The sequence below is a fragment of the Bos javanicus genome, chromosome 15, assembly GCF_032452875.1.
Source record: "Bos javanicus breed banteng chromosome 15, ARS-OSU_banteng_1.0, whole genome shotgun sequence".
In the NCBI taxonomy this organism is placed as follows: Eukaryota; Metazoa; Chordata; class Mammalia; order Artiodactyla; family Bovidae; genus Bos; species Bos javanicus.
In genome coordinates this window covers 3,204,242-3,220,568 of record NC_083882.1, presented here as the reverse complement: position 1 = coordinate 3,220,568, position 16,327 = coordinate 3,204,242, and positions in this window count along the sequence as shown.

Here is a 16,327-nt window from a genome sequence, read left to right as displayed (position 1 = left end):
GAAGGATGGATAAAGAAGATGTGATACATATAAAGACATGCAGACAACCTAAACAAGAAATGGATACAGATGTGGTACAAAGGTGATGAAATATCACTCAACCATAAAAGGAATGATATAATGACATTTGCAGCAACAGGGATGGACCTAGAAGTTATCATACTATGTAAAGGAAATCAGACAGAGAAAGACAAATATCATTTGATACTACTTATGTGTGGAATCCGTAATGGGCCTTAGGAAGCATCGCTGCAAACAAAGCTAGTGGAGCAGATGGAATTCAGCTGAGTTATTTTAAATCCTAAAAAGATGATGTTTTAAAGTGCTGCACTCAATAAGCCAGCAAATTTGAAAAACTCAACAGATGCCGCAGGACTGGAAAAGGTCAGTTTTCATTCCAATCCCAAGAAAGGCAATGACAAAGAATGTTCAAACTACTGCACAATTGCACTCATCTCACATGCTAGCAAAGTAATGCTCAAAATTCTCCAAGCCAGCCTTCAACAGTTTGTGAACCATGAGGTTCCAGATGTTCAAGCTGGATTTAGAAAAGGCAGAGAAACCAGAGATCAAATTGCCAACATTTGATGGATCATAGATAAAACAAGAGAGTTCCAGAAAAACATCTACTTCTGCTTTATTGACTATGCCGATGACTTTGACTGTATGATTCACAACGAACTGTGGAAAATTCTTAAAGAGATGGGAATATCAGACTACCTTACCTGCCTCCTGAGAAATCTGTATGCAGATGAGGAAGAAATAGTTAACTAGATATGGAACAACAGACTGGTTCCAAATCAGGAAAGGAGTACATCAAGGCTCTATACTTTCACCCTGCTTATTTAACTTCTATGCAGAGTACATCATGAGAAACTCCGGGCTGGAAGAAGCACAAGCTGGAATCAAGATTGCCAGGAGAAATATCAATAACCTCGGATATGCAGATGATAGCACCCTTATGGCAGAAAGTGAAGAAGAACTAAAGACCCTCTTGAGGAAAGTGAAAGAGGAGAGTGAAAAAGTTGGCTTAAAGCTCAACATTCAGAAAAATAAGATCATGGCATCCTGTCTCATCACTTCATGGCAAATAGATGGGGAAACAGTGGAAGACTTTATTTTTCTGGGCTTCAAAATCACTGCACACGGTGATTGCAGCCATGAAATTAAAAGATGCTGATTCCTTGGAAGGAAAGTTATGACCAACCTGAACAGTATATTAAAAAGGAGAGACATAACGTTGACAACAAAGTTCCATCTAGTCAAGGCTATGGTTTTTCCAATTGTCATGTATGGATGTAAGAGTTGGACTATAAAGAAAGCTGAATGCTGAAGAATTGATGCTTTTGAACTGTGGTATTGGGGAAGACTCTTGAGAGTCCCTTGGACTGCAAGAAGATCCAACCAGTCCATCCTAAAGGAGATCAGTCCTGGATGTTCATTGGAAGGACTGATGTTGAAGCTGAAACTCCAATACTTTGGCCACCTAATGCGAAGAGCTGACTCACTTGAAAAGATCCTGATGCTGAGAAAGATTGAGGGCAGAGGGAGAAGTGGATGACAGAGGATGAGATGGTTGAATGAAATTACCAATGCAGAAAGCTGAACACTGAAGAATTGATGCTTTTGAACTGTAGTATTGGACAAGATGCTTGAGAAGCCCTTGGACTGCAAGGAGGTCCAATCTGTCAATCCTAAAGGAAATCACTCCTGAATATACATTGTATAGCCTGATGCTTAAGCTGAAACTCCAATATTTGGCCACCTGATGTAAAGAACTGACTCCTTGGAAAAGACCCTGATGCTGGGAAAGATTGAAGGCAGGAGGAGAAGGGGACAACAGAGGATGAGATGGTTGTTTGGCATCACCAACTCGATGCACACTAGTTTGAGTAAACCCCTTGAGTTGGTGATGGACAGGGAAGCCTAAAGTGCTGCAGTCCATGGTGTCGCAAAGAGTCACACATGACTGAGCAACTGAACTGAACTGAACTGATATGTGGAATTTAAAACTGATACAAATAAACATTTCCAAAACAGAAACAGCTTGGAAAGTAAACTTATTGTTTATCAAAGGGGAAGTATGAGGTGCAAGGATAAATTAGGAATCTGCTGTTATATGTATGTGTGTGTTTGTGTGTGTGTGTGTGCGTGTGAAAGCTGCTCAGTCGTGTCTGACTCTTTGCTACTCCATGGACTGTAGCTTCCCAGGCTCTTCTGTCCATGGAATTCTTCAGGCAAGAATACTCAAGTGATTTGCCATCCCCTTCTCCAGGGATTCTTCCAGGCCCAGGGATTGAACCAGGTCTTCAGCATTGCCGGCAGATTTGGCAGCTTCTTTACCTTTTGAGCCACCAGGGAATCCCAGATATATGTACGCTGCTGCCACTGCTGCTGCTGCTAAGTCGCTTCAGTTGTGTCCGACTCTGTGCAACTCCACAAACGGCAGCCCACCAGGCTCCCCAGTCCCTGGGCTTCTCCAGGCAAGAACACTGAAGTAGGTTGCCATTTCCTTCTCCAATGCAGGAAAGTGAAAAGTGAAGTCGCTCAGTCGTGTCCCGTGTCTGACTCTTAGCGACCCCGTGGACGGCAGCCTACCAGGCTTCTCTGTCCATGGGAGTTTCCAGGCAAGAGTACTGGAGTGGGGTGTCATTGCCTTCTCCGAGATACATGTTTATGTATAACTAAATCACCTGAAACGAATGCAACATTTAAATAACTATACTCCAATATCCACCTGGAGAGCTGCCAGAGAAAACTCTCGCAGGCGCCACCAAGGCCGAGGCCAAGGGGCCATCGACCCACCTAGCAGGGTAGCGCTGCGTCATGTCCCTGCACCACTGCCGAGGGCGCCAGGCCCACTCACCGCTGTAGTGCGCCTGAAAGCCACCAGGCCAGAGCACAGGAAAGAGTACAGCCACCCGGCTCAGCAGCTGCAAACAGGGCCAGGGGCCAGGCAGGGCCTCGGCTTCGGGCTCCTGGCTAAAGCAGAATCTGAAGCAGCATATCTCCCGGGCTGCGTCCTCCTGGCCCACAAGCCTTTTTGGAGCGGCCAAGAAGAGCTATCCTACATCCGAGGTCAGGGGCAGCAGCCAAGAGGAGCAACCCCACATCCAAGGAGCGGTAGCTGCATGGGCGCAGGAGGGCCTAGAGGAGCTACTCTACATTCAAGGTCAGTAGGGGTGACTGTGAGAGGATACCCTTGTCCAAGGTAAGGAGCAGCAGCTGTGCTTTGCTAGAGCAGCCCTGAAAAGACAGCCCACGTCCAAGGTAAGAGAAATCCAAGTAAGACGGTAGGTGTTGCGAGAGGCATCAGAGGGCAGACACACTGAAATCATAATCACAGAAAACTAGTCAATCTAATCACATGCACCACAGCCTTGTCTAACTCAATGTAACTAAGCCATGCCGTGTGGGGCCACCCAAGACTGGCAGGTCATGGTGGAGAGGTCTGACAGAACGTGGTCCACTGGAGAAGGGAATGGCAAACCACTTCAGTATTCTTGCCTTGAGAACCCCATGAACAGTATGAAGAGGCAAAATGATAGGATACTGAAAGAGGAACTCCCCAGGTAGGTAGGTACCCAATATGCTACTGGAAATCAGTGGAGAAATAACTCCAGAAAGAATGAAGGGATGGAGTCAAAGCAAAAACAATACTGAGTTGTGGATGTGACTGGTGATAGAAGCAAGGTCCGATGCTGTAAAGAGCAATATTGCATAGGAACCTGGAATGTCAAGTCCATGAATCAAAGCAAATTGGAAGTGGACAAGCAGGAGATGGCAAGAGTGAATGTCGACATTCTAGGAATCAGCAAACTACAATGGACTGGAATGAGTAAATTTAACTCAGATGACAATTATATCTACTACTGTGGACAAGAATCCCTTAGAAGAAATGGAGTAGCCACCATGCTCAACAAAAGAGTCCTAAATGCAGTACTTGGATGCAATCTCAAAAATGACAGAATGAACTCTGTTCATTTCCAAGGCAAACCATTCAATATCACAGTAATCCAAGCCTATGCCCCAACCAGTAATGCTGAAGAAGCTGAAGTTGAATGGTTCTATGAAGACCTACAACACCTTTTAGAATTAACACCCAAAAAAGATATCATTTTCTTTATAGGGGACTGAAATGCAAAAGTAGGAAGTCAAGAAACACCTGGAGTAACAGGCAAATTTGGCCTTGGAACACAGAATGAAGCAGGGCAAAGGGTAATAGAGTTTTGCCAAGATAATGCACTGGTCATAGCAAACACCCTCTTCCAACAACACAAGAGAAGACCCTACACATGGACATCACCAGATGGTCAACATCGAAATCAGATTGATTATATTCTTTGCAGCAAAAGATGAAGAAGCTCTATACAGTCAGCAAAAACAAGACTGGGAGTTGACTGTGGCTCAGATCATGAAATCCTTATTGCCAAATTCAGACTTAAATAGAAGAAAGTAAGGAAAACCATTAGACCATTCAGGTATGACCTAAATCAAATCTCTTATGATTCTACAGTGGAAGTGAGAAACAGATGTAAGGGCCTAGATCTGATAGATAGTGTTTTTGATGAACTATGACATTTTGAGGTTTGTGACATTGTACAAGAGACAGGGATCAAGACCATCCCCATGGAAAAGAAATGCAAAAAAGCAAAATGGCTGTCTGGGGAGGCCTTACAAATAGCTGTGAAAAGAAGAGAAGTGAAAAGCAAAGGAGAAAAGGAAAGATATAAGCATCTGAATGCAGAGTTCCAAGAATAGCAAGGAGAGATAAGAAAGCCTTCCTGAGTGATCAATGCAAAGAAATAGAGGAAAACAACAGAATGGGAAAGACTAGAGATCTCTTCAAGAAAATTAGAGCTACCAAAGGAGCATTTCATGCAAATATGGGCTTGATAAAGGACGAAATGGTATGGACCTAACAGAAGCAGACTATATTAAGAAGAGGTGGCAAGAATACACAGAAGAACTGTACAAAAAAGATCTTCATGACTAAGATAATCACGATAGTTTGATCATTCATCTAGAGCCAGACATCCTGGAATGTGAAGTCAAGTGGGCTTTAGAACGCATCACTATGAACAAAGCTAGTGGAGGTGATGGACTTCCAGTTGAGTTATTTCAAATCCTGGAAGATGATGCTGTGAAAGTGCTGCACTCAATATGCCAGCAAATTTGGAAAATTCACCAGTGGCCACAGGACTGGAAAAGGTCAGCTTTCATTCCAGTCCCAAAGAAAGGCAATGCCAAAGAATGCTCAAACTACTGCACAATTGCACTCATCTCACATTCTAGTAAAGTAATGCTCAAAATTCTCCAAGCCAGACTTCAGTATTACGTGAACTGTGAACTTCCAGATGTTCAAGCTGGTTTTAGAAAAGGCAGAGGAACCAGAGATCAAATTGCCAACATCCACTGGATCATAGGAAAAATAAGAGAGTTCCAGAAAAACATCTATTTATGCTCTTTTGACTATGCCAAAGCCTTTGACTGTTGTGGATCACAATAAACTGTGGAGAATCCTGAAAGAGATGGGAATACCAGACCACTTAACCTGCCTCTTGAGAGGCAGGTCAGGAAGCAAAATTAGAACTGAACATGGATAACAGACTGATTCCAAATAGGAAAAGGAGTACATCAAGGCTGTATATTGTCACCCTGCTTATTTAACTTCTATGCTGAGTACATCATGAGAAATGCTGGGCTGGAAGAAGCACAAGCTGGGAGAAATGTCAATAACCTCAGATATGCAGATGACACCACCCTTATGGCAGGAAGTGAAGAAGAATTAAAAAGCCTCTTGATGAAAGTAAAAGAGGAAAGTGAAAAAATTGGCTTAAAGCTCAACATTCAGAAAACTAAGATCATGGCATCTGGTTCCATCACTTCATGGTAAATAGATGGGGAAACAGTGGAAACAGTGTCAGACTTTATTTTTGGGGGTTCCAAAATCACTGTAGATGGTTATTGTAGCCATGAAATTAAAAGACACTTACTCCTTGGAAGGAAAGTTATGACCAACCTAGATAGCATATCAAAAGCAGAGACATTACTTTGCCAACAAAAGTCCATCTAGTCAAGGCTATGGTTTCTCCAGTGGTCATGTATGGATGTGAGAGTTGGATTGTGAAGAAAGCTGAGTGCAGAAGAATTGAGGTTTTGAACTGTGGTGTTGGAAAAGACTATTGAGAGTCCATAGGACTGCAAGGAGATCCAATCAGTCTATTCTAAAGGAGATCAGTCCTGGGTGTTTTTTGGAAGGACTGATGTGAAATCTTAAATTCCAATACTTTGGCCACCTCATGCAAATAGTTGACTCATTGTAAAACACTCTGATGCTGGAGGGGTTGGAGGCAGGAGGAGAAGGGGATGACAGAGAATGAGATGGCTGGATAGCATCACCGACTCAATGGAAATGAGTTTGAGTGAACTCCGGGAGTTGGTGATGGACAGCGAGATCTGGCGTACCACAATTCATGTGGTCGCAAAGAGTCGGACACGACTGAGTGACTGAAATGAACTGAACTGAACTGAACTGATACTTCAGTATAAAATAAAATTAGATTCAAATTCAAATGAAATACTCTTGGAATTATTATCTTAATAAAATAATGACCCAGAGTTACCAAAACATTCAGTGTGTCTGTGCCTATGCATGTAATATTGAAAGTGAATATTAATAACTTTATCACTATTGTTTTAAAGCTCTGTACAATTAAAAACAAACTTGCTTTTTAACATGTGGGCACCAGTTTTGCTCCCTTTAGTCTAGGCTGTATCAAACATTTTATTAGAATAAAATTCACCATGTAGATTTTAATCCAGGTTTTCCTCAGTGTAATTTTTATTTTTTCTACTTTGCTTTCTTATTCAATCTAATTGCAGCACAATCTTGTGCTCCTTGACATAGGGAGACGTGTTGCAGAGTAGTAAGAAGAAATTGCATGAACATTTATTCTAGTCAACATTTGTATTTATTTGTTTAGTTATTTCTTAATTACCTTAAGGGTTTAACATGAGGGTTTCTTCACAAGCCAGGGACACACGTCACTGAGTGGAAGCATGCTCATGTGGCATCCAAGCCACAGATACTCTTGAGAATGTAGATATTCTCAGATATTCTCAGATATGCTTGATAATGTAGAACTCTTAGAACATAATCTATTTGATGATTCCATTGATCCCCAAAGCTAAGTAGAGACTCACATAACATGGATCCACTGTTGTCTCAAAAAGGAAGATTCAAAAAACTCGAAATGCCTCAAATGCCCATTATAGGAACATGTCTGAGTAAACAAATTGCATTTTATGCAAATACTGGTATACTACTCAACAATAAAAAAAAAAAATAATAAATGACTGATACATGCAGAACCATGAATGAAAATTTTTATAATGAAAATAACCCTTACATAATATAATATATACCTATGATTTCAATCACATAAAGTTCTAGAATAGAGAAAACTAATTTGCTGTAATAGAAATCAAATCACTAATTGCCTGAGGATGGGGTGGAAGGAAATTGAGTGCAAAGGGCGTTAAGTTGACTTTATAGGGCAATGGATGGAAATGTTTTGCATCTTGATTGGGATGGTGTTATATACTGTAATATATATTTGTCATTAACAATCACACTTAAAGAGTGTGATTAAAAGAGATATACTTTATTTTTATATAAATTGTACTGCAAAAAATTGAATTCTAAAAACTGAAATCAGTTGTTGTAATGATAGACTAGAAAACATTTTCTTTTCTTGTTTTTCTGCACATACTCTATCACGCTCCACAAAAGTAGGAAAAAAAAAAAAAACTGGGAAAAGAAAGAGGTTCCTATACTGACTGAAATGGAATTATCTACAATTGGATTAGGATTTGTAGACAGAAAGGAAATAATTCATGGGAATAATTTCTAGAGATGATCAATTTAGAAACTAGGATATGTTCCTAGATAATAGCAATGCTGCTGCTGCTGCTGCTAAGCCACTTCAGTCATGTCTGACTCTGTGAGACCCCATGGACGGCAGCCCACCAGGCTCCCCCATCCCTGGGATTCTCCAGACAAGAATACTAGAGTGGGTTGCCATTTCCTTCTGCAATGTGTGAAAGTGAAAAGTGAAAGTGAAGTCTCTCAGTCGTGTCCAACTCTTCATGACCCCATGGACTGCAGCCTGCCAGGGTTCTCCGTCCATGGGATTTTCCAGGCAAGAGCACTGGAATGCATAGAATTTTAAATATATAAAATCATCTTAAAATAAATTCATATAGCAGTCTAGTTGTAAGTAGTGTTTTAAAGGAAGCATATTGATTTTAAAATTCTCCTGTGATAGCATGTGCAACAGTATCATTTTAATAAAACTAGTTAACACAAGAAGCTTCTACACAGAAGACAGAAGATCCCTGTGCTTGTGTTCTGGTTGTGCCATTTTTATCCCTTAGAAATCCATTTTCCCTCTCAGTTTATCTTTCTCTTTTCTTTATATTTCTAGGACCTTGTGATTAATACATATTAGACCAGTAATCAACATAACATGTTATTTTATTTATTCTTTGCCTAAAACTTTCCCTTCTATATAGCTTATTGAGATTCATTAGCCTTGGGATCAACTTCTATTTATTAGCTGTCAATCTTGGATATTTATGTAATACTTTTTATTTTCGATTTTCTCATTTGTATAGAGACGTTCATAATTATTAGTATTTTGTATGATAGCATAGTATGTGTAAAAACTATGCTACAATGCCTCCCATCTACAGTAGTCATGAACTATATATCAAAAGCAAAGTAATGTCAAAATACACTAAATTATTCACATGCTTTATTTTATAGCCTGTCATAGCAACTGTATAAGTTAGGTTAAATAAGCATTGACTCTATTCTATAAACAAGAAAATCATGTAAACAGTTGATTCAGAGACTTGACAATAAATTGTAGAACTTGAGTGACAAGCCAGCTTTCCTTCCCATTCAATACTTGCTCTATGTGATGTATTTTGCTCTAACCTGGACTCCTTGGGAAATATGGACTATAAAAGCAGAGGATAGAACTATGACCTTATTCTTATGGGACTGAAGATAATTTTGAGAGATTAAATTATCACTGATAAGTGATAATAAATGAGGGCATAAGTTAAAATACTTGGCTGTATCAAAAAAGAGTCAATTATATATGGCCTAGAACATTCAGGGCAGAGTGCACAGGCTGGAGAGAGAGAGTTTTCAGATTGGTAATGGAGGAGAGAGAATAAATAGCTTATTTATTAAGACATTACTGTGTTTCAGGTACCAAGATAGGTCCTTTCAAATGTTGAACAGTACTGAAAAATTATTGCCAATTTTAAAGATCAGAAACTGATGTTCTGAGTAGATAGATATCTTTGTCAATAGCAGAGCCCATGAGTAACAAGTTAATTTGATTTTTTAACTCTGAAGTCCATGATTTTTTTTGAAAAACTATAAAGAGTAGAAATGTGAAAACAGGGAAATCCAATGAAGAGAGGAATGTTAGTCATTCAGTTATGTCTGATTCTGCAACCCCATGGACTGTAGTGCACCAATTCCCTCTGTCCATGGAATTTTCCAGGCAGGAATACTGAAGCTGGTGGCCATTCCCTTCTCCAAGGCATCTTCCCCACGCAGGGATCAAACCCGGGTCTCCTGCTTTGCAGGCAGATTCTTTACCATCTGCACCACCAGGGAAGCCCAACCCAATGAGGAGAAAAACATAAATAAAATTTCAAGTCCAAAATCAAGAAAGAAGGGAATTTAAAAAAAAAAAATTTTGTATGAATCAAAGTTTTTTGTTGTTGTTGTTTGATAAGCATGAAGTGTATTTTGAGAAATAGGCTGAATCTAGATATGATGATTTATAACACTCAGCCTCAATGGGGAATTTAAACTCATGTGATAGGCAATAGAGAGCCAATGTAACTTGTTGAGTAAGAGAGTCACATAAGCACACCTCCAAAGTAGTTATTCTGTATTGAATACTTAAGGAGAAATAAATTTGGAATGGGTACTTAACCTACATTGGTTCTACTAGTGAAGACTCTTGAAAATACTGATATTCAAGTTTACTTCATATTATTGAATCAAAATCTCTAAGAGTGAGGCTCAGAGTTATGAATATATAAAAATAATCCTAGATGATTTTGATATATATCCTCTATTGAATAGCACTACTCAATGTCCTAATCTAGTATCAAAAATAAATAGAAACTCTCTGAGACCCCCACATTTTACAGCATTAAGAATTTAGTGGTACCTGTTTTTTGAGACATTGCTGCTCACATATGAATCAGAAGATGGGCCTTGAGTAGCCAGGGCATTCATGCCATGAGTTGGGATGGGAAAACATGGGAGTTAGGTTTGGCTGTGAAAAGAAGCTGTAAATGTGAAGTGGAGTGGAACACCAAAGTGCTTGCCTGGACTGGCAACAAACATGAGTGTGGTCTTCTTGTATCAGATTTCTATTTCAACAGTATATGAAAATACTGACTTATAGAACCTCTACAAGGTACCCAAGGGCCAAATCTTTGAGGAGGAATGTATGAGGCCTTATAAATGATTTTATCACATGACAGCAAAAGTAGAAGGAATTCTTTTCCAAGTTTGGCCATCAAATTGTCTATTCAAAATAGGAAGTATACTGACAGGTGAAGTTTATAAACTCACCAAAAAGCAAGTCACTGTGAGACTATATATCAGCAGATACAAGAAACTGCAAATGTATGTTCATAAGAATATGAAGATGCTGGACTAATATATATAGAGCACAGAATGGAAGTGTATGAGACAAACAGATAAAGGTGGGGAAAGTGATTATTTTATAATAAGGAATAATCCGAACAACTGGTGATGCCATTCAACCTTCTCATGCTCTGTTGCCCTTTTCTCCTTCTGCCTTTAATCTTTCCCAGCATGAGGGTCTTTCCAATGAGTTGACTGTTTGCATCAGGTGGCCAAAGTATTGGAGCTTCAGCTTCAGCATCAGTCATTCCAATGAGTCTTCAGGGTTGATTTACATTTAGATTTACTGGTTTGATCTCCTTACTCTCAAGGGTCTTCTCCCGCACCACAGTTTGAAAGCATCAGAGTTCATGGACATGAACTTGGGCAAACTCCAGGAGATGGTGGGAGACAGGGAAGCCTGGCGTGCTATAGCCCACAGGGTCATGAAGAGTTGGACACAACTTGGTGACTGAACAACTATAAATCAGAAAAATTTCATTAAAATGAAATATATATGAGCCATGTATCAATTACAATTAATAATAGATAGTTTAAAAGGAAGACATACAAAATTCATGAAAATATAAATGATCTGGAGACACACAGTTTATTCAGAATACAATAGAAAGAGAGGAGGAGCTAGAAAATTTTAAATAAGGATTCAGAGATAAGAAGCATTGAATGAGAAATTCTTACACACACACACACATATATATATATATATATGATTAAAATCCTAGAAAGTCATAATTGAATAAATGGAAGAAAGAAGATATTTAAAAATATTTTTTTCAGAATGAAGGACAAATGAATCCACTGGATGAGGAAATGTGACATGCCTCAGACTGGATAAATCCAAAGAATAACTGTTTATGACCTTATGACAACCCTGTAAACTAGGCTTATGGGTTGAATGGTATATCAAAGAAATATATATTGCAGTTCTAACCGACAGAAGGTGGGTGCTTTCATTTGGAAAAAGTATTTCTGCCAACGTATGTAGTTAACATGAAATCATATTGGATTAAGTTGGGCATTTAATTCAATATGACTAGTGACTTTTAAAAAGAAAGGAGACTCAGGGACAGAGATAGACAGAACACATGAAAATAGAGATACACAGAGAGGAGGCAGAAGTAACATACTGAAAGCAAAGATTAGCATCATGCACCTGTAAACCAAGGAACACCAAGGGCTATCATAAACACCCAGAAGCTGTCAGGGAGAGCATGGCTCTTCTGGTGCTTTGGCTTCAGACAGGATCCAAAAGTGTAAGAGACTAAATCTCAGTTTTGAGCCTCCTTGTTTATGATACTTTTTTAGAGCAACCATAAAATTAATATGGGCATTGTTGATTCCCTTTTACAAAAATGGTGGCTTTCACAGACTCCATCATGAGCACAGATTTTGAGATTTTCTGACTTTCACAGATATACTTTCTTTTGACATTGGTTATTTATCAGAAGTTAAAACTTAAAAGGGCTTCCCTTGTGCCTCAGATGGTAAAGAATCTGCCTGCAATGTGGAAGACCTGGATTCTATCTCTGGGTTGAGAAGATCCCCTGGAGAAGGGAGAGGCTACCCACTCCAGTGTTCTGGCCTGGAGAATTCCATGGACTGTATAGTCCATGGGGTCTCAAAGAGTTGAACATTTGAAAACTTAAAAGATTTCAAATAAAATTGTGGAATGTAGTCCTCCCTTACCTGAATTTACACAGAATGATTACCTGGAACAAAGTCCATACTGTTACATTTATATGTGCTCCCATTTTCCCTATTCCCACCTAACCTGATTACCTTAATTTGTGCTTCTTGCCAAGCCCATGGCCTTGTTTCATTTGTGGCCTCTAATGTGGTGATTAAAGACCAACCAGAGTTTGGACTCAGCCATACTTAATAGTATCAACACTTCACATTGATGTAGTGATCTGTGTGATAATTATTCAACTCAAGTCTAAATTCCCCTATTTGTAAACTCTGCCTTGGATAAGTTTTTAGATTAAATTTAATGTTGAAAACGAGTATTACCTGTTGAATAGTGTACACCCAGTAGCGTAATTACTACCTTAACATATTTTTGCAAGTAACCATAAGGCTAGTGGAAACTGAGAAGTGTCATAAGAGAAAGGTTTCTGCAACAGGAATGCAGTATATTTCTGCAAAGAGTTCAAGAGTGGAAAACCACATCTGTTTCAAGGGTAAACGAGGGCAGTTATGGAGAGACATGGAGATTATACTGACTAAAACAGAAGAAAAAATATATTTAAGACATAAATAGTATTACATAAGTTTCATAAGCAAAGTATCCAGTATTAATTTCCACTATGAGTTTGAGGAAATAATTATCATCTCATGCCATAGCCCTTTGACTGATCTGGTCTGAATGCTATTATGATGGAGAGTTTCTTGCATGTGGCTAGTGTTCCACATCAAGCCACTGTGTATCAGTTTTTTGTTTTTTTGTTTTGTTTTTTTTTTGCTATCTGGAGCTATTCACCAAAGGACTGAGGGTTGCTCAGCTGTGAGCATGCACATTCAGGAATTTGGGAGTATATAAAAGTCTGCTCCCCCAAAACTTCAACAGATGGAGGACAGTAGTCGATGATAAATATCTCCAATTTTCCATCTTCTCAGAAGGCAGATACTACATGATCCCAGATGACTACCCAGGAAGAATGAAATTCAGTTGTTCAGGACAGTAACTAATCCATTAATGCAAAAATTTCAGGTGATTTTTTTTTTTTTTTTTTTTTTTTACCTTTCATCTCCTTTTCCCACTCTGCTTCCAGGGGCGTCCAAATTAAGAAAATACTTTTGTCATCATCATCATCATCCTTGCTGTTGGTCTGACAATATTAATTCAGCATTTTCTGTATGGAAAGCACTATGCTTAATTTTCTACATGTTTCATCTCATGTAATTCTTACTACATTGAGACTGATAGTATTGTCTCACCTTAAAGACAAAAATCTGTAAATAAGGTTAGTTACACATATAATCACATATCCTATAAGTTGCATTTGTATTATATAACCAAATTATTTTAACTCCTTACATTTAATCTAAATAGAATACAAGGTTCATTTATTTTAAATAGGCTGTGCATCAACTATTTAAATTTTAAAGCCCAAAACTATGTTCCTGATGTTTCTTATCAGACCTATTCTCCACTGTTCTCCAAGATATTCATTAACTAACTTTAAGCAAAGCTAGCATCACCAGATGGTCAACACTGAAATCAGATTGATAATATTCTTTGCAGCCAAAGATGGAGAAGCTCTATACAGTCAACAAAAACAAGACCAAGAGCTGACTGTGGCTCAGATCATGAACTCCTTATTACCAAATTCAGACTTAAATTGAAGACAGTAGGGAAAACCACTAGACCATTCAGGTATGACCTAAATTAAATCCCGTATGATTATACAGTGGAAGTGAGAAATAGATTTAAGGGACTAGATCTGATAGATAGAGTGCCTGATGAACTATGGACGGAGGTTCGTGACATTGTACAGGAGACAGGGATCAAGACCATCCCCATGGAAAAGAAATGCAAAAAAGCAAACTGGCTGTCTGAGGAGGCCTTACAAATAGCTGTGAAAAGAAGAGAAGTGAAAAGCAAAGGAGAAAAGGAAAGATATAAGCATCTGAATGAAGAGTTCCAAAGAATAGCAAGGAGAGATAAGAAAGCCTTCTTCAGTGATCAATGCAAAGAAATAGAGGAAAACAACAGAATGGGAAAGACTAGAGATCTCTTCAAGAAATTTAGAGATACCAAGGGAACATTTCATGCAAAGATGGGCTCGATTAAGGACAGAAATGGTTTGGACCTAACAGAAGCAGAAGATATCAAGAAGAGGTGGCAAGAATACACAGAAGAACTGTACAAAAAGATCTTCACGACCCAGATAATCATGATGATCTGATAACTGACCTAGAGCCAGACATTCTGGAATGTGAAGTCAAGTGGGCCTTAGAAAGCATCACTACAAACAAAGCTAGTGGAGGTGATGGAATTCCAGTTGAACTATTTCAAATCCTGGAAGATGATGCTGTGAAAGTGCTGCACTCAATATGCCAGCAAATTTAGAAAACTTGGCAGTGGCCACAGGACTGGAAAAGGTCAGTTTTCATTCTAATCCCAAAGAAAGGCAATGCCAAAGAATGCTCAAACTACCACACAATTATACTCATCTCACATGCTAGTAAAGTAATGCTCAAAATTCTCCAAGCCACGATTCAGCAATATGTGAACCATGAACTTCCTGATGTTCAAGCTGGTTTTAGAAAAGACAGAGGAACCAGAGATCAAATTTCCAACATCTGCTGGATCATCGGAAAAATAAGAGAGTTCCAGAAAAACATCTATTTCTGCTCTTTTGACTATGCCAAAGCCTTTGACTGTGTGGATCACAATCAAATGTGGAAAATTCTGAAAGAGATGGGAATACCAGACCACCTGATCTGCCTCTTGAGAAATCTGTATGCAGGTCAGGAAGCAACAGTTAGAACTGGACATGGGACAACAGACTGGTTCCAAATAGGAAAAGGAGTACTTCAAGGCTGTATATTGTCACCCTGCTTATTTAACTTCTATGCAGAGTGCATCATGAGAAACGCTGGACTGGAAGAAACACAAGCTGGAATCAAGATTGCCAGGAGAAATATCAATAACCTCAGATATGCAGATTACACCACCCTTATGGCAGAAAGTGAAGAGGAACTCAAAAGCCTCTTGACGAAAATGAAAGTGGAGAGTGAAAAACTTGGCTTAAAGCTCAACATTCAGAAAACGAAGATCATGGCATCCAGTCCCATCACTTCATGGGAAATAGATGGGGAAACAGTGGAAACAGTGTCAGACTTGATTTTTGGGGGCTCCAAAATCTCTGCAGATGGTGACTGCAGCCATGAAATTAAAAGACGCTTACTCCTTGGAAGGAAAGTTATGACCAACCTAGATAGCATATTCAAAAGCAGAGACATTACTTTGCCAACAAAGGTCCATCTAGTCAAGGCTATGGTTTTTCCAGTGGTCATGTATGGATGTGAGAGTTGGACTGTGAAGAAGGCTGAGCGCTGAAGAATTGATGCTTTTGAACTGTGGTGTTGGAGAAGACACTTGAGAGTCCCTTGGACTGCAAGGAGATCCAACCAGTCCATTCTGAAGGAGGTCAGCCCTGGGATTACTTTGGAGGGAATGATGCTGAAGTTGAAACTCCAGTACTTTGGCCAACTCATGTGAAGAGCTGACTCATTGGAAAAGACTCTGATGCTGGGAGGGATTTCAGGCAGGAGGAGAAGGGGAGGACAGAGGATGAGATGGCTGGATGGCATCACTGACTCGATGGACATGAGTCTGAGTGAACTCCGGGTGTTTGTGATGGACAGGGAGGCCTGGCGTGCTGAGATTCATGGGGTTGCAGAGTCGGACACGACTGAGCGACTGAACTCAACTGAACTGAGCCACTACATAATCCCTCAAGTATTTGTCTTGTCCGTTTAGTCACACAGCAAGGTTTCTGTTTTATGAGTTTTAATTTGTTTTTGTCTCATGGATGTCTACATATTCCTCTGTTATTATTTCGCTACTCT